Consider the following 25,351-nt stretch of genomic DNA (forward strand, 5'->3'; position numbering starts at 1 on the left):
TATTAATACTGATGACAATTGTGGGTTGAAGGAATCTGAGTGGTTTATCCCCATTAAGGAGTCAATCTTAGTTCTTTATCTGACAGGCCCTGTTAGTCTGATTTCAAGATAAAGTAAATCTGAGGTTTTGATGTAGCAGGAAAAAGTGGCTAAGCCTACCAGTTAAGCATTGGTTATTTGTGCCTCAGGTGTCAGATCACACTAAAACTCTGTCCCTGCTTTATTTGCTAAGTTGCTTCAAAACAGACCGTATGATGGATGCTTTTTTATTTTTCTACTTTTCTTAAAAATTAACTGTACCCTGGAATATATCTACTCAGTGTTGATTCTAGAGAACAAGGCAAACCAAAGTGTGATGATATTAGCAGGAGTGAATTTTACCTAGCAAATACTATACTCTCAATCTGTTTTTCTTCTCCCCTGAAAGAATGGAGGTGGCCTACCCTTAAGGTCAGTGACCATATGCAAATCAATCAAATCTTGAGCTAAATATCCTAAAGAAAACAAATGGAAACCAATACCCAGATCTTATCAGGCTATGGCTGCGAGAGAAGTACACATTTTCTTTAATGTTAATTCCTTCTTTTAATATTAATTGTGCATTTTCCACATACCAGTTACTGTTTCAGGTGCTATCAACCAAAGAGACAAAAATCTTGACGTTCCTCTTGGCCTTAAGCTCCAGATAGCTAAATTATCAGGACACCCAGGCTTTGTGGGCCAGACTCGCAAATGGTCCCAATAACCTTCATCTTCTGGCCCTCACATCCTATGTAGCCTTTCCCACATTGAACAAGGGACATCTATGTGACCAATAGAATATGTCAGAAGCCATGGTGTGATACTTCTGAGATAAGAGAGACAATGGCTACTGTTTTGGTCTCCTTAAATCACTTACTCTGGGGAGAACCAGCTGCTACATTGTGAGTACATTCGTGTAGCCTATGGACAGGTCCATTTGGTAAACCCTGAAGTCTCCAACAAACAGCTGGTGAGGAACAGCGGAAATCTAATAGGCCTCAATTTTCCTGAGAGCCAACCACAGTGTCTCTACTCCTCTGAACTAGGTCCTGGTAGCTACCGGGTCACAGACTGGCTGGCCTACCCCCTTGCTCAGACAACTGCCAAGACCTACATGCACAGCTCCCCATCCTGAACCAGGACGCCAGGAGTACAGGCCTTTTGGGCAGTCAGGGCTCCCAGGTGTCTCTCTAATGGAAGGTAACCCCAAACTCAGCCCTGGCAAGACTTTCAACCTCAGAACCTGGCAAGTTCCCCTCAGATATGCCTTCAAGGGAAATAGGCACCATTAGTTAGGTTAAGGCTTGGAATTATTTAGATGTTTTGGGTCTCCCAAGAGCCTGAGCCATTGATCCTGCTGCTTAGGACAAATGCTGAACCATTCCAAATCTCTGGTAACCACTGCCTAGCATCTAGCTTGCACATACACAGCACACACCCCTTCAGCAGACCCTGGGCAGCCAGGCCCTCCAAGCCTCTGATGCCATGGCTGGGCTAACCACCTGGATCTTCTCCTGGGATGCCTCTACAAAATAATATAGTACTGAGGCTACAAAGGTGTGAAAGTCAATGCCCTTTTAAAAGTGCTGCTAAGGGATGCTTGGGTGGCTCAGCTGTTAAGCACCTGCCCCTGGCCAGGGCATAATCTGCAGTCTCAGGATCGAGTCCCTGCCTCCCTGCCTGAAGCCTGCTTCTCCCTCTGCCTACGTCTCTGCCTTTCTCTCTCTGTGTCTTTCATGAATAAATAAATAAAATCTTAAAAAAAAATAAAAGTGCTGCTAATAGGGACCAAGGTTAGCACTAAACAAAAAGAGCTCCCAGGTGTCTCATTCAAGGACAACTCAGGCCCTCCAAAAAAGGCTTCAGAATTCTCTCCATATCTGGCTTTAGAGAGAACAGGAGCCTTTGTGTAGTGTGAGCTTGGATATTGGCAGATGTGTGCTTATTCCCAAGAGCTCACAACTGTGACTCTGCTCTTAAAATGGGTCCTAGCCCAGAAGCAGGGCACTGAATGGCTCTTCTTACCCCTTGCTCCAGAGCTGTGCTGGGACACCAAACACAAATTTCTCTCTCCCACCAGGCCCCCTGGAGCAGGGGCCTCTCCAGCAACCAGTGCTCCTTGCTATCTCTTATCAGAGGATACCCCAACCAGTCAGCTTGGCCCCACCCTGGCAAGGCAGTCCAGTGTCCTCCAGCTCTGCTGTCAGTGGAAATGGGCATATTTGTGTAAGATAAGGCTTGGAATTAAGTAGATGCTAGGTACTCCAAATAGCCTGTTCCTTGGCCTGGCCTCTCCCTACATCTGCTCTGTTCTCTGTCCCTGGCTATCCTGATGCACGCATGAGCAATCTGCACTTTATCTGCTGACTTTGGGCTGAACTGGGCTCTGCAAGCCCAAGGAGCTCTGAGAGGACCCTCAACCATCTGTATGGCTTCAGGGCAGAGGGAGCCCAAGATGGGAAAATCTTTTCTTTTCTTTTCTTTTCTTTTTTCTTTTCTTTTCTTTTCTTTTCTTTTCTTTCTTTTCTTTTCCTTTCTTTTCTTTTCTTTCTTTCTTTTCTTTTTTTCTTTTCTTTTCTTTTCTTTTCTTTCTTTCTTTCTTTCTTTCTTTCTTTCTTTCTTTCTTTCTTTCTTTCTTTCTTTCCTTTCCTTTCCTTTCCTTTCCTTTTCTTTTCTTTTCTTTCTCTTTTCCTTTCCTTCCTTCCTTCCTTCCTTCCTTCCTTCCTTCCTTCCTTCCTTCCTTCTTTCCTTTCTTTTTTTTTCTTTGACGATTTTTAATTTACTTTGAGAGAGGACGAGAGAGCTAGCGAGCAAGTGAGTGTGTGCGTGGTGGTGGGGAGGGCAGAGGGAGAGGGAGAGAGAGAATCTCAAGCAGACTCCAAGCTATGTGCAGAGCTCAAGGCAGGGCTTGATCCCAGGACACTGAGATCACTACCTGAGGCAAATCAAGAGTCCCACACTCAACCGACTGGGACACCCAGGTGCCCTGATGGGAAAATATTTCTGAAGTGGCAGATTAATATGGCAACAGTCAGCCTCCATTTGGACGGGCTGCCCAATGGGTTTCCAGGGTTCTCCAGCAATCAAGGCTCCCAGGTGTCTCTAATTGGAGGATGTCCCAACCATCCTTGTGACTCACCTGGCAGGGCCGCCGTGTTTTCCCCAGCTCTTCCCTCCAGGGGGAATATACACACTTGTGTAGGTGACAGCTTAGAATTAGGCAGATGCCTCCTATCCGTGACAGCTGGCTCCAGCGACTGGCCTCTCCAGGAACCTGCCACCTTCCAGGTGTCTGGCTTCCCAGAGGTGAGCAGTTGGCACATGTGCAGTACCTGCCCTGCCACTCTGCAGAGGGCAGCTGGCCTGGACCACCTGCACAGCCCCCTGGGCAGAGAGATCCCACCCCTGAAAGCACCTTAATACTGGCAACTGTCAGTCTGCCTTTGGACTGGCTGCCTGATGGGGTCCAGGGCTTGTCCAGCAATCACAGCTCCCCGATGTCTCTTACTGGAGAGTATCCTTGTGTAGTCCAGGCCCTACCACTGTTTGGTGACTTGGATCTCAGAGAAAGAACTCCTGCAAAAATCCCGACCCTTGTTGAGGAGAACAGAAGTGGCGAAACAGGAAAAGATGAAAAACGAACCCTGTAGGGGAGCCTGGATGGCTCAGTAGATTAACAACAGAGTCTTGATTTCTAGTCGGGTCATGATCTGGGAGGAAGGGGAGTTGTTGGATCAAGCCAGCCTATGGCTCCATGGCAGGGGGAGTCTGCTTGAGATTCTTTCTCTCCCTCTGCCCCTCCCCACTGTGCTCTCTCTCTCTAAAATAATAAATTTTTATTTAAAAAAACAACAGGCTTGTAAACATGCTAATTTTATCATTTTGGAATGGCTACATATCCTAGGGCATCTTTTAGTCAACAGATATATATTTACCTATATTTAAATTTTTATTTAAATACACTTTAGTTTTTTGGAGGACTTTTAGGTTCATAGAAAAATTGATCAGAAGGTACAAAGATTTCCCACATACTTCCTGCCCCTACACATGCACAGCCTCCCCCATTACCACCCCCTCAACCAGAGTGGTACTTTTTTTACAATTGATGCACCTACATCAGCACATCGTTATTCAAAGGCCACAGTTGGTGTTAAGATTCACTTTTGTTTTACATTCTATGGGTTTGGATAAACTTATAAGGATCCCCACCATTACAGTATCACACAGAATAGTTTTATCGCCCTAAAAATCCTCTGTGCTCCTCCTATTCACCCCTTGTGCTTCACTAACCTCTGACAACCACTGATGTTTTTACTGTCTCCATAGTTGTATCTTTTCTGAAAGTCATGTAGTTGGAATCACATAATAAGAAGGCTTTCAGATGAACTCCTTTCACTTACTAATAAGAACTTAAGTTTCCTCTATGCATTTTCATGGCTTGATAGATCATTTCTTTTTAGTGCCGAATAATATTACATTGTCTAGATTATTTATTTATTTATTTATTTATTTATTTATTTATTTATTTATCCTTCCTAAGGATGTTTTGATTGTTTTCAAGTTTTAGACTCTCTATTCGGCACTCTAAAGGCCATGAGTCTTGAAAATGATCATCTTTATATAATGACACCATTATTCCATGAGCAAATTGAGACCATAATAAATGCTCATTTAATTAAAACATAATAACTACAGATTTTGCTTATGAGCAAGTCTTTCTGCTCATTCAATATCTGAATTCCTTGAGCTAAACCTCAGGATAGATTCTCTTACACCAAATTCTTCTTTATCATGGGGCGCCTGGGTGGTTTAGTGGTTGAGCATCTGCCTTTAGCTCGGGTTGTGATCCTGGAGTCCGGGATCGAGTCCCACATCAGGCTCCCTGCAGGTAGCCTGCTTCTCCCTCTGCCTATGTCTCTGCCTCTCTCTCTCTCTCTCTCTCTCTGTGTGTCCCTCATGAATAAATCAAAATCTAAAATTAAAAAAACACAACTCCCCCAAATTCTTCTTTAATAGAAGGTGCTCACAGTTACAGATATCCATATTTCATATAGTTTCTCCTAAATAAGTGTCTTTTATATTTGGACTAAAATTTTTTTTAGTATGTTTTTATCTATCCCATTAGATCAGAAGACTGCAAGGGCTATGGTTTTAGGTGTTCTCTATGTTTAAACATCTTGAAAGAGCCTTAGAGCAGTAAACTTACCTGTATGCATACCATTTATTTAATGAATATATCATTATTGGTTGATTCTGAAATTAGTGTTTGCCAGTGTCCTTGAATCTCAGAAGAAAAGCTACTGTGGACTTAAGAAAACTTCCTTTATCTGTGTCGTAGAAATAGTTAGAAGCCTGTTGAGTCTGGACAAACTACATCTTCGCTTGCAGTAGATTTGTGAAGTAGGAGTGACTTCAGAAGAATTTATCTGAGGCAACCAGGCTTAAATCCTCTGACTATACACAATGCATACCACAGTTAAAAATGTTTTTTATTCTGCAATCATACAAAATTTTGTCTTATTATTTGTTTCCTTAAGCACAGCCCTGCTTATCCTTGCTTTAGACGGGATGATACAATATGGGATTTCATAGGCATTTCAATTGCAGCTATGCTTAGACTTCTAATTCTAATGTCTGGATCCTGACGATTATGCTTTTATTGTGATTTCCTCATGGCTGGGACCTTTTCACCAGTATAGACTGTGTTTGGTGAACCATTAGAGGTTGTGGTCCTACTGAGCAGCTGAGAAACAGAGGAAAACATTCTAAGTGGTTGATTAACTTGTATTCCAGAAACAGAAATGTCTGATTTTAAAAGTGTTTGAGAACACTATGAATCATCTTCAGTAAAAGTGGCATGACACAATGATTTGTTAATCAGATTAAGTGGAGCTGTACGTTGTATGCATAATAACAGGCTACATATTTAGTTGTAGCTGGCTTTGTTTTTATACTACGTATTTTGTCAATCCAAATGCACCCTGTAGAGCAGAAAACTGACCCTAAACAGCTTCCCTTAACTTCAAAATGTGCTTATTTACATACTTTATAACCAGAAATATCTTTTATATCGATAAACCATGAGCTCATTGAAAAATTAAAACAATACAGAAATACATAGAGTGGAGAATAAAATCAAATTCTTGCTTAAAATCCACATGTAAGTGGTTTATAAAAATAGGATTGTAATGTTATGTCATTTCTGCTCAACAATATAGTATGAATCTCTTTCTTTATCCAATTTGTTTTTTGACTAGGCAATGGACATACATGGTAGACAGTTTAGAAGGTATAGAAAGGTATAAGACACCTGGTTCTCCTCTCTGGAGACAACTACTATTACCAATATTTTGGGTAATGACAATTCATACATAACTTTATGTTTTCCCTTTGTTCTTTCACAAATGTTAACATACTCTACACACTGCACATTTGCTCTGTCACTTGCTTTCACTTCTTTCACAGGTGAGGGGGTTGTATTACCCTAGGACTAATGAGGCCAACTTCCAAGAGAAGCTCAACTTGGGACTTAAAACTGGATGATTCATTAAAGCTTTGATATTCAGTTGGTCTGGAAATGTTATGAGTGAATCTGATGAGCGAATCTATTTGTTAAGGGCTGAGAGTGACCAGAAAAACTTTGAGATTTGTCTGAGATTTCATTCAAGTTCCAGTTGACGGGATAGATTTAAAGGGACAGCGGTGCAGAGCAACAGCTGCTTCCAAGCTTTTACTCTCACAAACAATGCCCAGATGACTATCCTTTTAGGCAACAATTTCACACACGTGTCTCTGTAGGTAATGCCCTAGGAATAGATTACTGGATTGATGGACATTTTTGGAACAGATTTGCCCCAATTCTTTATTTAAAGTCATACTATGTTATCTTAGTACCAACAAGACTCAGGATGTCCATGTTCTATGTCCTTGCTAGCAAGGGCATTACTGAAATTTTTGTCTTGAAAAAAGTACACATATATCAGCTCAATACATTTTCATAATTAAACACACCCATTAAAACAAAACCCAGATCAAGAAACAATATTGCCCTTACCGCATGTCCTTCTTTAACACCTACCTAAATCAATTATTACTTTGGTGGTTGGCAACTGATGACTCTGACTTATTTCACTTAGCATAATACACTCTAGCTCCATCCATTGCATTGCAAATGGCAAGATTTTATTCTTTTTGATGGCTGACTAATATTCCATTATATATAGAGAGAGACCACATCTTCTTTATCCATTCATCAGTGGATGGACATTCAGGCTCTTTTCATAGTTTCGCTACTGTTGACAATGCTGCTATAAATATTGGGGTGCATGTACCCCCTCAAATCTGTATTTTTGTATCCTTTGGGTAAATAGTAGTGCAATTGCTGGATTGTAAGATAGTTCAATTTTTAACTTTTTGAGGAACCTTCATACTGTTTTCCAGAGTGGCTGCATCAGCTTGCATTCCCACCTTTCTCTGCATCCTCGCCAACATCGGTTGTTTACTTTGATGTTAATTTTAGCCATTCTGACAGGTGTGAAGTGGTATCTCATCGTGGTTTTGATTGTATTTCCCTGATGATGGGTGATGTTGAACATTTTTTTTTTATATGTCTGTTAGTGATCTGGATGTCTTCTTTGGGAACATGTCTATTCATGTCTTCTGCCCATTCCTTAACTGGATTATTTGGGGATTTTTGGGTGTTGAGTTTGATATGTTCTATTTAGATTTCAGATACTAACTCTGTTGGGTACATCATTTGCAAATATCGCCTCCCATTCTGTAGGTTGCCTTTCAGTTTTGTTGATTGTTTCCTTATCTGAGTAGAAGCTTTTTAAATTTTTAAATTTTTTTCAAATATTTTATTTATTTATTCATGAGAGACACAGAGAGAGGCAGAGAGAGAAGGCTCCCTGCAGGGATCCTGATGCAGGGCTTGATCCCAGGACCCTGGGATTATGACCTGAGCCAAAGGCAGATTCTCAACCACTAAGCCACCAAGTGTCTCTCTCTCTCTTTTAAGATTGATTTATTTATTTATTTATTTATTTATTTATTTATTTATTTATTTATATTTATTTGATAGAGAGCACAAGCAGGGGGAGCAGCAGAGGGAGAGGGAGAAGCACGCTCCTCGCTGAGCAGGAGCCCAATGTGGGGCTCGACTCCGGGACACGGGGATCATGACCTGACCCGAAGGACACTTAACCTACTGAGCCACTCAGGGTCCCATGAGTGGAAGCTTTTTATCTTGATGAAGTCCCAATAGTTCATTTTTGCTTTTGTTTCCCTTGCTTCTGGTGATGTGTCTAGTAAGAAGTTGCTATATGGGCCACTTCGTCTTAAATATGACTCCTTTAAACAACTGGAGTTTGATTTCACATTTTAACCCAACATAAGGGAGGGTTTTTGTTTTGTTTTGTTTTGTTTTACTGTAATGTTTTAATTCATTTACCTTAATTTATATAAATCTGTTTCTTCTGTCATCTTGTTGTGTTTTCTTTTTCCTGTGTTATAAAATTTTAAAAAAGTATTTCCTTCCTTTTACTTTATATGCTTTTTGTTTTTGCTTTTTTTGCAGGGGTGGGGGGGTGTCCAAGAAGTTGTCAATCTTCATTAGCGGCCACCTTGATGTGTTTCTGAAATATTTTCAACCTGCATTTTTCTAGAGTCAAGAGTGAAATTGGACTTTGAAATCCTTCCTTTTTTTTGTAACCTTTATACTGTCAATTACCTCACTGTTAGTTACCTCCCATAGGGAGAGCCAGGACTTGGCAAGAGAGGAAAGGCCAGAAGCAAGAGTGGAAACTGCTTGGACAGTATGCACCATTTTGAGCCATTTGGGCCATTTTGAGCCATTTTGCTTTGCCTGTAGTTGTCACAGCAGCAGATCTGCTGGCTTCCTGCTGTATTGAGATGAATGCTTGGAATAGGTTGCCTTTTACTTCACTGAAGTCCTAATACCAGCATGATCGTATGTCTGTACTATTATCACAGACTCTATGTCCATGATCTTTTGTGGGGGTATTTTTGCTTTGAGAGGAAAGGAAAAAGCAGCAATGGCCTAAAAATCAAGTCTAATCCACTAACATGACCTGGAGACTTGCATTAGGCAGGGGGGACCTTACAGTTAGTAAAGAAACTATAAATGAGGCATTTTTATGTTGCTGTGGACACCTAAATGGCTACAGATATAAGAGTCCTGCTAAGAAAAATGAATCTTTTCTCTCAAATCATCCTCCCATAATGGAATGTGGCTAGACTTCAAAGATCCCACAGATTTTGTGAGCTCTCCCAGAAAATTTTAAGGGGATTTTGTAGTTTGGCTCCTAATACATCAACTTTTAATCATTTGATACGGGACTAATGAATGCTTTGATCGTGTTTACACTGGCCATCTATTAGATGTTGATTTTCTTTTTGATGGTTTTTATTAATTATTAAAGGTACATATTATTAATAGTGTTCCAGTAGACATTTAGTTTATCACAGCTCTCGCCAAGAGTAATGAGCATAGACATCTGGAATGGTTTAATGAGACCTGCTAGGTGCTACGGAATAAACTTCCAGAGATCTGTGCTCATACAGAGTTCCTCAATTTTGAATCGTTATTATAAAAATAGAATCACAAGCTCATTTGCCCTAGATTGTAAATGTCTTGAGAGCAGTGGCCATTATCTATCTCATTCATCTTCGTGCCCCAGGGCCGAGGATGGTGTCTGGAATATTGTAAACCAGTAATCACAAATATTGAAAAAATTCCATGCTCTAAACTTGAACATACTCTAGCATTTTCTGATTGTCTTTTAATGCCAGCTTTTCTAAAATGACAAAAAGCTAGAAGGAAGGCCACTGAGATTTAACTGACGTTAATTACATTCAGCAGGTTTTAAGCTCAAATTTATTTTTAGCTTATTTTTGCAAGGGCCCAGGAACTAATTATCTCGGATATTTATCTCTAGATTTAAGTCCTACCTTTGTAGTTAGCAAACTGTGCTACAGAAAGACGTCCTATCTGCTTGTGAAATCTGTTTCTCTTAATTACTTCTTTGTCAGCTACCCCTTGAGCTATTAAATATTATGTTACTCCGTCAAAACTGTTGAGCTGTCTTTGTGAAGCTCATGGGATTATGATTGTATACATTTATAGACAGAGGATTACCTCTGCAGGAGAAAGAAAATGACAAGGTACGAGATTAGGTTAACTTCACAAGGGAAAAATGCAAACAGTTGTCAGCAGTGAAAAGAAATATTCTTAAAAAAAAAAAGAAATATTCTTGTCACTTTATAAAAATACCTAGATCATGGCCTTATTTTGGAGCAACTGTGTAGCCTTCCTACCTGTCAAAGGGGTATTCAGTATTCACTAATTATACATGGCAGAGAGAGCATTTTAAAGGATGTGTCCCAAATTTAACTTTACTCAGTGGGGTTCACCCTGTTTCATCTGCTTAGTGATCATAATCCTGCTTCTTCTAAAACCCTTATGGTTGGAATTTTTTTTTTCACTCACCAAGTAAATGTTCATAGCACATGCTATGTGCTACTTACTTTTCTGGATGGTAGGGCTAAAAAAGAGGAAAAAAAGACATGGTCTCTGTCCTTTACTAACAGCAGCAACCACCTGGGGGGATGCTCCTGACCCTCTGGCTTTGCAGATCTGGTGCACAGGGCTCTGAAGTCCTCCCACACAATTACCTCCCTGTCCAGAAGGGGAAGGCCCATATGGGATCCAGCACTGCCCTTCTGGGCTGGTGGCACCTGGAATTACCAGGTGCTGAGTCAGCCAGGCCCTGGGTGGGGAGACCGGGCTCCAGTCCTGGTTCATCTGTCTCTAGCTCCTGACTTCAGTTTGTTCTCTCTCTGTCTCTCTCTTTCTCATGCACACACAACAATGGAACTAAGAATAGCTGATAAAAAATTAATTGGCTTTCCTTGGAAATTACGTGACTTATTTGCTTATATAAAGTCCACATAATCACGGTGTCTCTAGCAAGCATTTTGCTGGAAGTGTCCACATGGATGTTTGCTTTGCCTCAGCTCACCCCTTCGGTCCTGCCATCAGTCTGGGTATTCATTCGGGCTTCTTGAGAGATCTGCCTGACACTGAACCTAACACGATGGAAGAAGCAGAAGTTCCTGATCCAGGGAATGAGTTTATAACATTCCGTCGTCTCAGAAAATTCTGGGTCGGCCCTGTCTTGTCCCCGTTTTTGTCCATAGGCGTTGCTGCTACTCATCTGCTCTATAGGTTTGTCTTGGAGAGCACTGGGTGTTATGCTATATGTTGGCAAATTGAACTCCAATAAAAAATAAATAAATAAAAAAAAGAAAGATCACACGAGACGGCATAATAGGGCGAGTTTCATAATCTTAATTTTGCAAATACAGCTGCAAAAGGGACTTGGTTACCTTGGAAAACTGCCCCTGTGACTCACAATTATGCCACCAGGTGGAAGCGGTGTGCCTGTTTTAGCAATAAAAACAAGTTTCCAGGGCAGCCCGGGTGGCCTGATCCTGGGGACTTGGGGTCAAGTCCCACGTCGGGCTCCCTGCGGTGGAGCCTGCTTCTCCCTCTGCCTGTGTCTCTGCCTCTCTCTCTCTCTCTCTGTGTCTCATGAATAAATAAATAAAATCTTTAAAAACAAAAAACAAGTTTCCAGAAAGATTCCAACGATGCCTTTTCTACCCACCTGCTGCTCCCTGTTTTTCTCTCTCCAGCTCTCTTTCCGATTTGGAACAAATTCTTCAGTTTCACATTTCACAGACATCCCCATTCTGGGAAAAGAAGGGAGAAAGCTTTTATACAAATTACCTGACGATGACCATGCATATTCGGCACACCTACGGAAATATTTATTACTCTGGTTTATATTATTTATACATTTGTTTTCAACTTTGCAAAGGTTTGTATGTTTAGTTGAACTGAGGCTGTCCTCACCTGAAAAGATATCAGATGGGTGTGTTTAATAAAGTTTTGCACTTTTTTTTTTTTTTTTTTTTTGGTGGTGGAGGGGTTGGGGAGAGTGAACAGAATAAAACTTTACTACAAAGCTAACATCTAAAATAACTGGAAGGGAATTTTGAAGGTCACCCAAGCAAGTGGGCACATGAGGCAACCATGGAGATGGGCCAGGGGCTATACGTAAGGGCCAAGGGATAAGTATAGGTGGGAATCGACACGGCGAGTGGAGAGGTTGGGGTGACAGCCCAGTGAGTTGGCCCACTTAAAGAGATGAGCAGAAAGTATCTGTCTTATTTTAGGCTTTCCAACCCTGGTACAGCAGAGCCCTGGCTTCCCTGAAAAGCCATGATTCATTAAGGAAGGATGCTGTGGCCAGGCTCCCACGACTCTTCTTTCAGCTCATACCCTGCCCCTTGTACTAGGTCGTAGTGTGGATTAGGTTCCCGTGGGAATTCAGTACTTCTTGTGCCATGTGTCTAGTTCATCTTCTCAAGTTTTTGAGACTGGGATTTGATGAGTAGTAAAGGGTGTGTCAGGGAGTGGATGGAACACTGGACCACCTGAGGACAGAGGGTAGAAGTAGAACGTCCTGGGGTTAGGAAGGCTCCAGCTGTGTGTTATCTTCAGTGAGGGATGTGTCTGTTTAAGGAGGGGAGCCAGGGCAGCCCGGGTGGCTCAGCGGTTGAGCACCTGCCTTCGGCCCAGGGTGTGATCCTGGAGTCCCAGGATCGAGTCCCACGTCGGGCTCCCTGCATGGAGCCTGCTTCTCCCTCTGCTTGTGTCTCTCCCTCCCTCTCTCTCTCTCTCTCTCTGTCTCTCAAGAATAAATGGATAAAATCTTAAAAAAGGGGGGGGGCAGATGATGTGTCTTACTCAGATGCTTTTTCTAGTGCTAAGAAGAATAGACCTGGAATCACTTCGTGTGTATTGAACTGGCTCATAGAGTAATACTGTCTCTAGGCGATAATCGATCACGGAGGTGATGGTGGTGCTTATGGGTGTGAAGCAACAGCAGAGGAACCCACAGGTGCTATAAAGGAGTCTTCTGGATGACGTGCAGTAACTGGCTAGGAGCAAACCGGTCCACATGATAGCGATGTTTGGATGTACCATCAACATCTTTCCCAGCCTTTAGACTTTTTAGTTATCTAAAGTATTCCTTATCTACCATCTCATAGATAATTAATTTCTGATCAGGATTTTTTTTTTATAAATTCCAATATGTTGAAACAAACCAAAGTCCCCCAACTGTCAGGTTCCTGGAATAAATTATAGAAGTTTACAAGAAAGCAGGTATGGTATGTTTCAATTTTTGCTGCAAAATTGTTTGGGTGTTTACACGTATCCAGAAGACACCCAAGTTGCTCACCGTAGTTGGCTCCTTGCCCTCATTCAAGTCTCTGTTGAAAGGTTCTCCCTCGAGGGTCCTTCCTTGATCATTCTATTTGAAAAGCAGCACCTCACCACCCCCCACCCCTGGTCACTTTGCATTCCTTTCCCTCACTTTATTTTTCTTTCTGGTCTTTCCCCTCCTTGGCATTATATTTTTCTGTCTGTTTAGTATCTGTGACCCCCTAGGCTATATAGCTCCATGAGGGCAGGAACTTTGGCTTTCTTGTCCCTTGTTGGATCCCTAATGCTTAGGACAGTGCCTGGAGCTCAATAAATGTTTGTTGTGCTGATGAATGAATAGACGGGGAATGAAATTGCATAAGTGGAGAACACTGCTAGCACAGTGCTTCTTGGGGGTGCAGAGTAGGTGCAGGCTTCAACTGGTTTTGTCTGCTAATTAAACAGAATGCCTTAACCAACTAAGGGAAGGATTTTCTGAGAATATAAGGACCTAGTCACGCTTTGAATTAGATCCAGCTGGGGTATTAAGCTATGAGCCACCCACTTAAATTCCAATCAGCTGGGGAAACGGGGGGCCTGTGATGCCCTGGTGTCATTGCTTGACTGTGAAGCTGCCTTGTGGCAGATGGTGCAAGGCAGCTGGTATCCCCACCTCCTGCATCCCTAGAGTCACCAATTTTCTAAGGATTTCCTTTAAGTCCTTGGAAACAGAGAGTGCAGCTGTGATTCAAATCACAAGATCTACTTGGGGTGTTCCTGGTTCTTAATCCCTCCTAACTGTGGTGCCTTAGGCCAGGCAACTGCATGTACCTGTTTCATTATCTCAAACATGAAGGGATGTTCAGGCTTCTGGGCACCTAAAGGACATGATATAGACTGTAATTAGTTCATGTTTCAAATTGTTTCATATTTATACGTATCATTATTTTGAAACAAACTCCTTCGAAGATTTTGGGAAAACCACATGTCAAAAGTACTAAGCTTATAATCTGACTTCTTACTTCTTCTCCTTGGGCATGGCCTACCCAACAGGAGATACTTGGGCAGAAGTGTGTGTTGAGCTTCCACTGGGTACAGTTCCCTGTTGGAGGGTGTCGGAGGAGAAGGAGAGGGTATTTCAGAGGTTATTTCATGTCCTATGAAAGAATCCACTAATTATGAGGGGGTCTCCCTGGAGTGGACTGAGCCATTCTCAGCAATGCATACTTCTGACTGTATATTTGGTTAGGGCTTCCTAGTGGAGTCTGATAGGTTATTCATCCTGAAAAGACAGATCCCAGAGTCCATATGGAGGATGGAGTGCCTGGGGTCGCCTCTTCACCCTACAGTGCCTAAAATGTCTAGAGGAACCACGGGTAGCAGAATATCCCGTAGCCTGTCCCAGGACTCACACGCTGCTGCTGCCAGGCCCAGAGCCCTTTGGAATGGAAAAGGCATGTATGGACCTTGATCCATGTCTTCATGCATAATAAAAATTCTATTTTTGGTCAGTTTACAAAATTTTGGTTTTTTTACTTTCATACAACATCAGGGAGGCAGCATCTGGGTGGCTTCAGTCAGCTGAGCATCTGTCTTTGGCTCAGGTCATGGTCCCAGGGTCCTGGGATCAAGTCCTATATTGGGCTCCCTGCTTAGTGGGAAGCCTGCTTCTCCCTCTCCCTCTGGCTGCTGTTCCCCCTGCTTGTGCTCGTTCTCTCTCTCTCTCTCTCTGTCAAATGAATAAATAAAATCTTTAAAAAAATTTTTTAAAAATAGTTAAAAAGAACAACATCAAGGAAACAAACTTTTTTTTTTTTTTTTTTTTTTAAAGATTTTACTTATTTATTCATGACACAGAGAGAGGCAGAGACACAGGCAGAGGAAGAAGCAGGCTCCATGCAGGGAGCCCAATGTAGGGACTCAATCCTGGGACTCTGGGATCACACCCTGAGCCAAAGGCAGACTGTCAACCACTAAGCCACCTAGGCATCCCAACAAAATTAACATTTTTAACAGGCATATTCAGGGTGCTGAAGCACTATCGCTATTCAGGAGGCACTTGGTTTCAGAAAACTATGTGGTCACTCCTCTGAGTGCAGGTTTGGAGAGTTTAAGGAAGTTTAAAAGTATTTTCTTTGAGGATTTGTCACGTTGGCTTGGATAAGCTTTCAGGCATATTACATGAGGCTGAGGGGCTTCTGTTGCCCTGCTGTCTCTGCTTCGTGCACAGTATTTCTCAAAATCAAGATCTAACTTCCATTTCTGACCTCCTTGGTAGAATAGGAATGAATCAGAAAGAGCATAGTAATCTTAACAGCACCTAATGCAAGGTGTTGTGCTAAGATGTGTCACACATGCTTTACTCATTTCATCCTCCTGACTCCCCTGTGGGGTGGGGACTGGCATCCATGTGTCACAGAGGAGGACATGGAAACTCGGTGGGTTGAGGCAACTTGCCGGATCTCACATGTAATAAGGGGAAATACTGGGATTTGAACCCATCAGTTTGGCTTTGGAGTGTGAGGCTTTCAGCCACTATGTAGGTGGAGACGCCTCCCACTGCTTCTGTTTTTGGGGAATTGAGACAGGGCAGCTGAAAACTACTTAGGATATATCAACTACTGTACAGACTTTTGCTATAACTTATTTAAACATAAAAACATTCCTTTTTTAGATGAATAAAATTATCAAAAAAGTGCACAAAAGAAAGAAATTATGAAAACACGAGGGATCCTGATGACCAACCACATGGCACAATGGAATTTATCTTGTCAAAGTTACATTTAAATACTTCTTATTTATGAGTGAGAAGCATTATCTTTTATTGAAAATGTCTTAAACCAGGGGAAGGGGATCCCTGGGTGGCACAGCGGTTTGGCGCCTGCCTTTGGCCCAGGGCGCGATTCTGGAGACCCGGGATCGAATCCCACGTCGGGCTCCCGGTGCATGGAGCCTGCTTCTCCCTCTGCCTATGTCTCTGCCTCTCTCTCTCTCTCTCTGTGATTATCATAAATAAATAAAAATTAAAAAAAAAAACCAGGGGAAGTTGTGTGTACAAACCAGGGGTGCTGAGGCCTCTGCCTTTTTTTTTTTTTTCCTTTTTTTAACTGAAGTATGATGGACATATAACATTATGGTATTTTCAGGTGTGCATTTTGATGATTTGATTTTTGCATATGTTGCGAGATGATCCCAATAAGCCTTGTTAACATCCATCACCACACATTGTTACAGTCTTTTTGTGGTGAGAATTTTAAAGGTTTACCCTCTTAGCAAATTTCAAATATACAACAGTAGTAACAGTAGTCACCATGTCATTACATCCCCAGGACTTATTTGTCTTGTGACTAAAAGTTTGTACCTTTGACCCGCTTCACCCATGGCATTTATTTTTCTTTAAGATTTTATTTATTTATTCCATGAGAGACACACAGAGAGAGGCAGAGATACAGGCAGAGGGAGAAGCAAGATTCCTGTGGGGAGCCCAATGCAGAACGCGATCGCAGCCCTTACTCCCCACTGGCCATTCAGACTCAGATGCCTGGAAGCTGTCTATCCAGCCACAACTTTGTGGTGCTTTTTCGAAGCAGCTAAAGTAGTATATCCTAGCCTTCTTTTTCGAATGAATTCATAAACAGCAATTCTCAGAAAATAGTGGACTTGAACTAGAGGTGGTGGGGTGGAGAGGAATTGTGAAGTGTCTGGAATGAGGAGGTATCCTGAGAAGTGTTGTGCCCATAAATAAACCTCTGCCAGTAGGACAAAAATAGGAAGTATTGGACTTATAGTTTTCCATGTACTTTACAGATTCAGCCAATCAAAGAATCAGGTGTTGGAAGTAGGACAAAGGGTAACAAAGTGGAACTGAAATCAATGAACGGTGACCCCAAACTGGGTAATGAACTGGAAGCTGAACAAATCAACCAGCCCTAAACTTCTGCTCAGAAAAGACCTCACACCACCCAAAAAGAAAGAGTTGAACCTAGGTCAGAACAATAATGGGGGATTAATCTGGAACAGCACAAGTGTCAAGTATGGGTGACTCGCTGAAATAATGAATAGGTATGTCACAAAAGAATATGTATGGTACAACTCCATTTTTGCAAAAGAAATAATGTAGAGATTCTCAATGAACTCTGACGTGATATCAATTGGAAACACAAATGAGCTTGCCAACTTTGAAGATCACCATGGTGTTGGAGAGGTCATTGAGGGGTTGTGATCGCCAGCTGACCTGTGAGCTGGTTCTGGGCAATCAGAGGCTCCTCACCCTCTCCCCTGTCCTTGGGTCACGACTGCCCTTTGCCTTGCCCACTCCCAGAGGCTGCTCCAAGGACACAGCCTTGAGTTAGCAATGTGGTGTTGAGAGTATCTGGCCAGTATACCCGACTAACCCCAGTTAAGGCCTCTCTATAAACGTTTAAGATTTGGTGGGTGGGTGTGGGGAGGTCATCCAAGATTAGCCTCATATGTAAATTCCCTTGCTTATTAAAACTGCCACCTACCATCCTGGAGGGGCTGCATGTTTCTTGGGTCTCTCCCTGCCCTCCGAACATAGGGGCCAGTTTCAGATTACACCTGGAATGCTCCCAAGGAGCTTGAGAACCAACACTTGGTTTCATATGAAACTTTTTTTTTTTTAAAAAAACACTAAACAATACTGAATCAGGATCACAAATGGATTGGGTATACAGAAGTGTGGCTGAAATAATAGTGAACACTTAGTAACACAGGTACCCTTCTGATTACTCATGGCAGGTACCATTTTGAACATCTTCAGTGTATTAGCTTATTTAGACCGAGATATTATCACCTTCAATGTACAGATGAGAAAACCAAACATGGTGAGGGCAGATAACATGGCTAAGGTCACAGAGCCAGGAAATGGCCAAGCTGGGATTTGAACTTCGGCTCTCTGGCACCAGAACATGACTTCTTAGAAACTAAACTATACTGCTTCTTGCAGAAATAAACAATTTGAAAATTCCAGAGAATTAGATGACAAATATACAGAAATGTGAAATAAGGGGAATGCCCCAATCTCCAGAAGTCTCCAAGAGAGCCTCTTAAATAGATCAAACATTTTAAATATACTTAGATTCTGCTACTGCTTGAGTAGGTGTAGTCACAGATTTACCAGAGAATCTGCCAACTGAATGGGAGAATGTTGAGACAATTAACTAATTCAGGAAAAAATTGCCTCAGACTTACAGCGTTATACCGTAACCTCTTTCTCTTTATTTTTTAACAAAGTTATAAGGTTGCTATAAACTCAAATCATCTCAAAATTTGCTATGAACTCAAATCATTCAAAATTTCTGTTCAGAAGTTAAATGAAAATCATTAATATTTATTAGAGAAAGAAGCTAATCTTGGGCAGCTGTTATAATTTTGAGTTTTTAGAATATTTTCTAAAACTATTTAGAAGTTTTTATTTTCTTTTCCATAGAGAAGTTCAGAAAAGGTGTTTAGGGTGATGTGAACTTCCAATTGCAGATATGTGGAAGTGTGACTTCTGAAAAATACTCATTAATAAATGAATATATATCTAATAAGCTTATATAAATGCAATATATACTAATTATATGGAAATGACTAGGACTTAGGCTGCTAAGTCCCTGTTGAATTTTCTCGTATGAGGTTAACCATACTAAAGTCACACACACACACAAACCCCCAAACAGCTCTACTATTCTTTTTTTTTTCCAGCTCTACTACTCTGAAGTAATTTCTGCCCTATTTCCTTAAGTCATGACTTAGCAAGTTTTGTGTATGTGCTGGTTGGTTGGATAAGGAATCAAACTAACTCTTTGGAATTTTTGCCTAGGCTAAAATGAACGGAAGTGAAAAGGAAAAGCAGAGGAGCTTTTACTAGAAAGGTTAAAGAAAAAGCAAAAAGGGGGGCTCCGTAGAAATGGTAGTGTGACAATAAATGTACTAAGGATGGAGGTAGGAGACAAGCCCCAGACCTAGTCACAGCTATTCTTAGGATACTAGGATACAGGTGACAATCTTGCCCCTAAATGGGCTAACAAGTTAGGGTCTTGACTAGTGAGGTATTTGTACTATGGTCCAGCCTAGTGCAAATAGCCTTCTCATGCTTCATAAGGAATTGATCATGGCATTCCATCTCATCTTCATATCTTGCCATTATTTTGAGGTAACATAATATCTTGGTTGCCACTGTCTCAGTGAGGTTGAGACTCAGTGATAGAAATCCTGTGGTCTTGTCCTGGACTCACAGATTTCCAATGGAAACGTTCTAGCCAAAAGGAAAAGCAAAGTTTCATGGAACCATGGACTTAATAAATTGAGTGTTTAGGAAGAATGAATAGAACGTTTTTTGTTTTTGTTTTTTTTCACCTAGGAATCCTTAAGGGCAATTGAGATATTATATGGAATTTAGTTGGTAAACTGTATCTCTCCTGTTACTAAGGATGGGATACTAGTAGATTTCCTAGATAAATCACCTTAGGATCTCATGTTTCTACATCAAGAATCTTGATGATGATTCCCATTTAATAGTGAAGAGTCTTCCATTTTTGTTCATTTCTCCTGAGAGACTATTAAGGTGCTGGAAGCCAGGGAGAGGTTGTAGGATCTCACTTAGTGTTCTTATACTTTTTCATTTGGGATTTTTTTTCTAACCAATAAATTATCATTTCTTCTACCTTCTTTGGTATTGTAACAGTTGTCCTGATTTCACACGTGATTATAGACTCTCATCATGGTAATAAACCTTGTTAGTGAAAGATGAGGAACCAGATCACAATGAATGGGCTCCTGAGAATAGAGATCCTATTGCAGTTAGCCTAAAGGTGCCATGAAGGATATTGTTTTTATAACACAGTATCCTCATTGAAAGGACTCCCCCATAAAAACTGCCTCATTGTAATACTGAGTATATTTTTTGTTCTTAACAATCTGTTTTATTTCATAAGCTCTATGATTTGCCTATCTACATTTTCCTTTTTGGTTTGATTAATAAAAGTTAAATTTGTGGCCCAACTGTGGCACATAGATAAATCGCTGGAGAGAATATGTTTTTCTGTAATTTTTTTTTGAATTCTCAAACTTAAAAAGAGCTGAAGGAATAGTATAATGAACACTTGTATACCTTTCACCTAGCTTCACTGGTTGTTAATATTTTGTCCCTTTCACTTTCTCTGTTATGCACATGTACACACACACAGGCATACTTTTGGCTGAATCTTTTGAAAATATTGTAGATATCATGATACATTACTCTTACTTCTGCATAAATCTACTAAAAATAAGAATATATATATATCTAAATTTGTATGTACTATTTATAGTATATAAACTTCATTTATTGGGACACCTGGGTGGCTCAGTGGTTGAGCGTGGCTCAGGGCATGATCCTGGAGTCCAGAGATTGAGTCCCGCATTGGGCTCCCCACAGGGAGACTGCTTCTCCCTCTGCCTGTGTCTCTGCCTCTCTCTGTCTTTTGTGAGTCAATAAATAAAATCTTTTTAAAAAATAAACTTCTTTATCACCTAACAATTTTCTGAATACATTTCCATGTACATAGAGGCTCTCAGAATATTTGTTAAATGAATTAATGGATTTTAATGGCTGCAGACATTTCCACTATATAATTTATTATTGTACATTTTAGATTTTTCTGGAATTTCCCTATTATAAATGAGGAAACAATTTCTTACTTTTTCAAAAGATTTTCCAACTATAAAAAGTTGTACTATTCCTTTCCCCTTTCAGGCAATCGGATCTTCATCAATCATTCCTATTACTGACGCTTATGAGTACACAAACCAACCATCTCTCTGGGGCAGTGCCTGGGACACAGAACCTTCTCAGTAGGTAGTAGCCTATGTTATAGTAACTAGTTGGAAAATTCCATGTCTGTATTAAATTTGAATTCAACAAATATCTTTTATTTTATTATTTTATTATTTTTATAAATTTATTTTTTATTGGTATTCAATTTGCCAACATATAGAATAACACCCAGTGCTCATCCCATCAAGTGCTCCCCTCAGGGTCTGTCACCCAGTCACCCCCACCCCCCGCCCTCCTCCCCTTCCACCACCCCTAGTTCGTTTCCCAGAGTTAGGAGTCTCTCATGTTCTGTCTCCCTTTCTGATATTTCCCACATATTTTTTCTCCTTTCCCCTTTATTCCCTTTCACTATTTTTTATATTCCCCAAATGAATGAGACCATATAATGTTTGTCTTTCTCTGATTGACTTATTTCACTCAGCATCATACCCTCCGGTTCCATCCACGTCGAAGCAAATGGTGGGTATTTGTCATTTTTAATGGCTGAGTAACATCCCATTGTATACATAAACCACAGCTTCTTCATCCATTCATCTTTCGATGGACACCAAGGCTCCTTCCACAGTTTGGCTATTGTGGACATTGCTACCATGAACATCGGGGTGCAGGTGTCCTGGCGTTTCACTGCATCTGTATCTTTGGGGTAAATCCCCAGCAGTGCAATTGCTGGGTCGTAGGGCAGGTCTATTTTTAACTCCTTGAGGAACCTCCACACAGTTTTCCAGAGTGGCTGCACCAGTTCACATTCCCACCAACAGTGCAGGAGGGTTCCCCTTTCTCCACATCCTCTCCAACATGTGTGGTTTCCTGCTTTCAACAAATATATTTTAAACAGTCATAAGGTGGAACAGTCTGCTAAGCACCAACAAGGGTACAATAACAAATGAACAAAATAAAAGTGCAAGAAAGAAAGAAAAAAATCCAGAAGCTATAATGTCAATGTTTGAATAATTGTATTGTGGGAGAAATAATCATAAAATCTGATGCTCCCAGTGCTTTTGGCCCAGGAATCTTTCAATTTTTAAAAAGATTTATTTATTTATTTATTTATTTATTTATTTATTTATTTGAGAGAGAGGGAGAGAGCATGAATTGGGGGAGGGACGGGGTGGTGGGGAGAGGAAGAAGCAGACTCCTAGCTGAGCTGGGAGCTGATGCAGGATTCAATGCCAGGACCCTGAGATCATGACCTATGCTGAAGGCAGACACAACCTACTGAGCCACCCAGGCACCCAATCTTTCAATTTTTGTCTTCTTAATTTAGAAGTACAAATAAATGCTATTTATCTTGCCAAGGAAAAAAATGTACTGGAACTATCCACCAAAGGGGTCTTTCACTAGAATCGTCCTTGGATAGAACTAGCAATTGTAACTTCAGTTACACTTTTAGATTTAACTTTTTTAAAAAATGAGGCATAATTGACATATAACATTATATTAGTTTCAGGAGTACAACATAATGATTTGATATTTGTATATATTGTGAAATGATCACTGTAGTAATAATCCATTACCTCACATAGTGCACAGAATTCTTTTTCTTTTTTTAAAAAAAGATTTTATTTATTTATTCATGAGAGACAGAGACAGACAGACAGACATTATTCTGAGAAAGAGAGGGAGGGAGGGAGGGAGGGAGAAGCAGGCTCCATGCAGGGAGCCCGACACGAGACTCGATCTCAGGTCTCCAGGATCACACCCTGGACTGAAGGCGATGCTAAACCACTGAGCCACCTGGGCTGCCCCCAGAATTCTTTTTCTTATGATGAAAACTTTTAAGATCTCTTCTCCTAGCCATTTTCAAATATACAGTTCAGTATTGTTAACTACAGTCACCATGCTGTACATTACATCCCCAGGACTTATTTATTTGTACTTTTTGAACCCCTACACCCATTGTGCCCATCACCCCTCCCCAACTACCACCTATCCATTCTCTGTATCTGTGGCTCCTTTTTTGTTTTGTTTTTTCTTTTTTTTGTTTTTAGATTCCACATATGAGTGAAATCATATGGTATTTGTCTTTCTCTGACTTATTTCACTTAATTAATTGTGATGCCCTCAAGATCTGTCGTATTTAACTCTTAATAACGTTTTGAAGCACCTGTGTATATTGAATTCTGCAGCTTAGGCTCTATACCATTGTCACCTGGAGTGTGATGTGAGTCTCTTCAGGGACTTCTAAACAATATTTCTCCCTGCTGACATTCCCACTGACTGCTTTATTACCTGGATGATAATATACAATGTTTAAATTTACAAAGGTGCCAAGGCATCATATTAATTAAATATTTTTAAGATGATGGTAATATGAGGAGGAAAAAGTTTTTAGAATTAAAGATGTAAAATAATTTTGTGATTTAAAAAGAGTTTGCCTACAAACTTATTTTATGGAACAGAATCAATATTCTATTTAAAAATCAACATAAGGGCACCTGGGTGGCTCAGTTGGTTAAGCATCTGCCTTTGGCTCAGGTCATGATTCCAGGGTCCTGGGAATTGGGCTCCCTGCTCAGTGGGGAGTCTACTTGTCCCTCTGACTCTGCTTCTGCCCCTGCTTGTGCTCTCTCTCTCTCTCTGATAAGTAAATAAAATCTTTAAAAAATCTATATAAAATATATCTATTTCTTCCCCTTTTCTCCAAGGATCAGTGTTCTGTCCCTAAAAGATATTTATCAAGAGCAAGAGCTTGTGTTCTTTGCGTTGAATTATTGTGTGTAAGTGAGTCGTATATAGTCCCTGGTGAGCGAAAAGCTGAAACAGTTGTTAGGAAATCTGAAGAAAGTTACCACGGTGAGGGACTAGAGGAACAGTAGGTGAAGTCTTATGAAATAAATCTGAGAACTCAGCTTAACAGTTGGAGGAAAGAGAAAATACAGGATCACAGAGGGACAACATAAGACATAAAGGTTGGAGTGCCTGGGACTTAACATAGCTAAGCCCAGCCAGTGGAATCACCTCCTCTCAGCTCTGGGACTTGCAGGGTCTTGACATCATCAGATTACTCAGACAAACCCTTGTTCCTCTCAGAACTCTCTTGACTCTTGAGTAATTCTCTGTTGCTCAACAATTGTTTAACATAACACTTGTATTTCCTTCTGGATCATAAGTGGATTATGATATATCCAGGGAAGGTTTGTGGCGATTATGTAATTACAAAGATCACTTTCAAGTCATATGAGGCTAACATGCTCTGTAAAAGGGACTGACAGTCATGCAAAGTCACATATGTGATTCTAGTGAAGCAAAATGCACAGCATGCAATTCAGGGCAATGGTTGGAATTCACTGGGCCTGTCACCAGAAAAAAGCTGGCCAAGTGGCCAAGTCTTGGTAGTTAAGTTGAATGGCACTTCCACAAAGGTATGCATTTTGGTCTATTTTCTCAGTGAGTCTTACAAAAAGATGGAAATGGAAGAAGATGGAGATGTAGTCAGGAGAGGTGGCTACTCTTTGAGCATTTTCCGTGCATGTACTTTACCATATGTGTATGCACTGTGTGAAAGTCAACTTTTAATAACCCAAGTGAACAGCAACACACCCATCCCACATCAGTGACCTTGAGGCCAAGTTTTCCTTACTGCATCTCCTAAGTCCTGCTCTCTTCACATTCCATGTCTGTATATATGTTTGCTCTCTATCTTGTATTAATTCAACTTTGCTCTGTGAATCTGTATTCTTGTGCTACTGAAGGTCGTAGGTCTGTCAGCCTTGCCCACTTCTGTCTTCAGTGCCTGGCATGCAGTAAGCATGATGGTTAGTTTTATGCATCAGTTTGTCTAGGTGTGGTGCCCATGGTCAAACACCAGTCCAGATGTTTCTGTGAAGGTATTTTTTTAGATGTGATTAGAATTTAAGTCAGTAGACTTTGAGTAGGAGATTGCTCTTTATTTTATCTGTGGGCCTCATCTAACCAGTTGAAGACCTTAAGAGGACAGACTAAAGTCCCCCAGGAAGGAATGAATTTTGCCTTTAGACTGTCTTTAGACTCAAGACTATCACATTCTCTCTTTCTTGGGTCTCCATTCTGCCTGCAAATTTCAGACTTGCCAGCCTCCACAATCACATGAGCTATTCCTTTATAATTGATTTCTCTCTGCCTCTGTGTTTCTTTATATATAGATATCTATCTAGATCTGTTTATCTCTCTACTTATATTCTACTGGTTCTGTTTCTCTGAACAGAGAACCTTGGCTAATATATACAGTGGACATT

At 40.8% G+C, this 25,351-nt stretch overlaps 1 protein-coding gene across 3 annotated transcripts in view; it reads left to right on the forward strand.

Annotated features, from left to right (window-relative positions):
- The window catches only part of FAM177B (family with sequence similarity 177 member B), a 69,989-nt gene that overhangs the window by 13,522 nt on the left and 31,116 nt on the right, over positions 1-25,351 (forward strand). For 2 of the 3 annotated variants that reach the window (XR_007409145.1, XR_007409146.1), the window contains 2 exons: positions 17,123-17,377; positions 21,057-21,154. The gene's annotated coding sequence lies outside the window, so the exon portion shown is untranslated. The remainder of the gene's footprint in view (positions 1-17,122; positions 17,378-21,056; positions 21,155-25,351) is intronic. The other variant, XR_007409147.1, reaches the window with a different exon arrangement.

Source organism: Canis lupus, chromosome 38 (genome assembly GCF_003254725.2).
Source record: "Canis lupus dingo isolate Sandy chromosome 38, ASM325472v2, whole genome shotgun sequence".
Classification (NCBI taxonomy): Eukaryota; Metazoa; Chordata; class Mammalia; order Carnivora; family Canidae; genus Canis; species Canis lupus.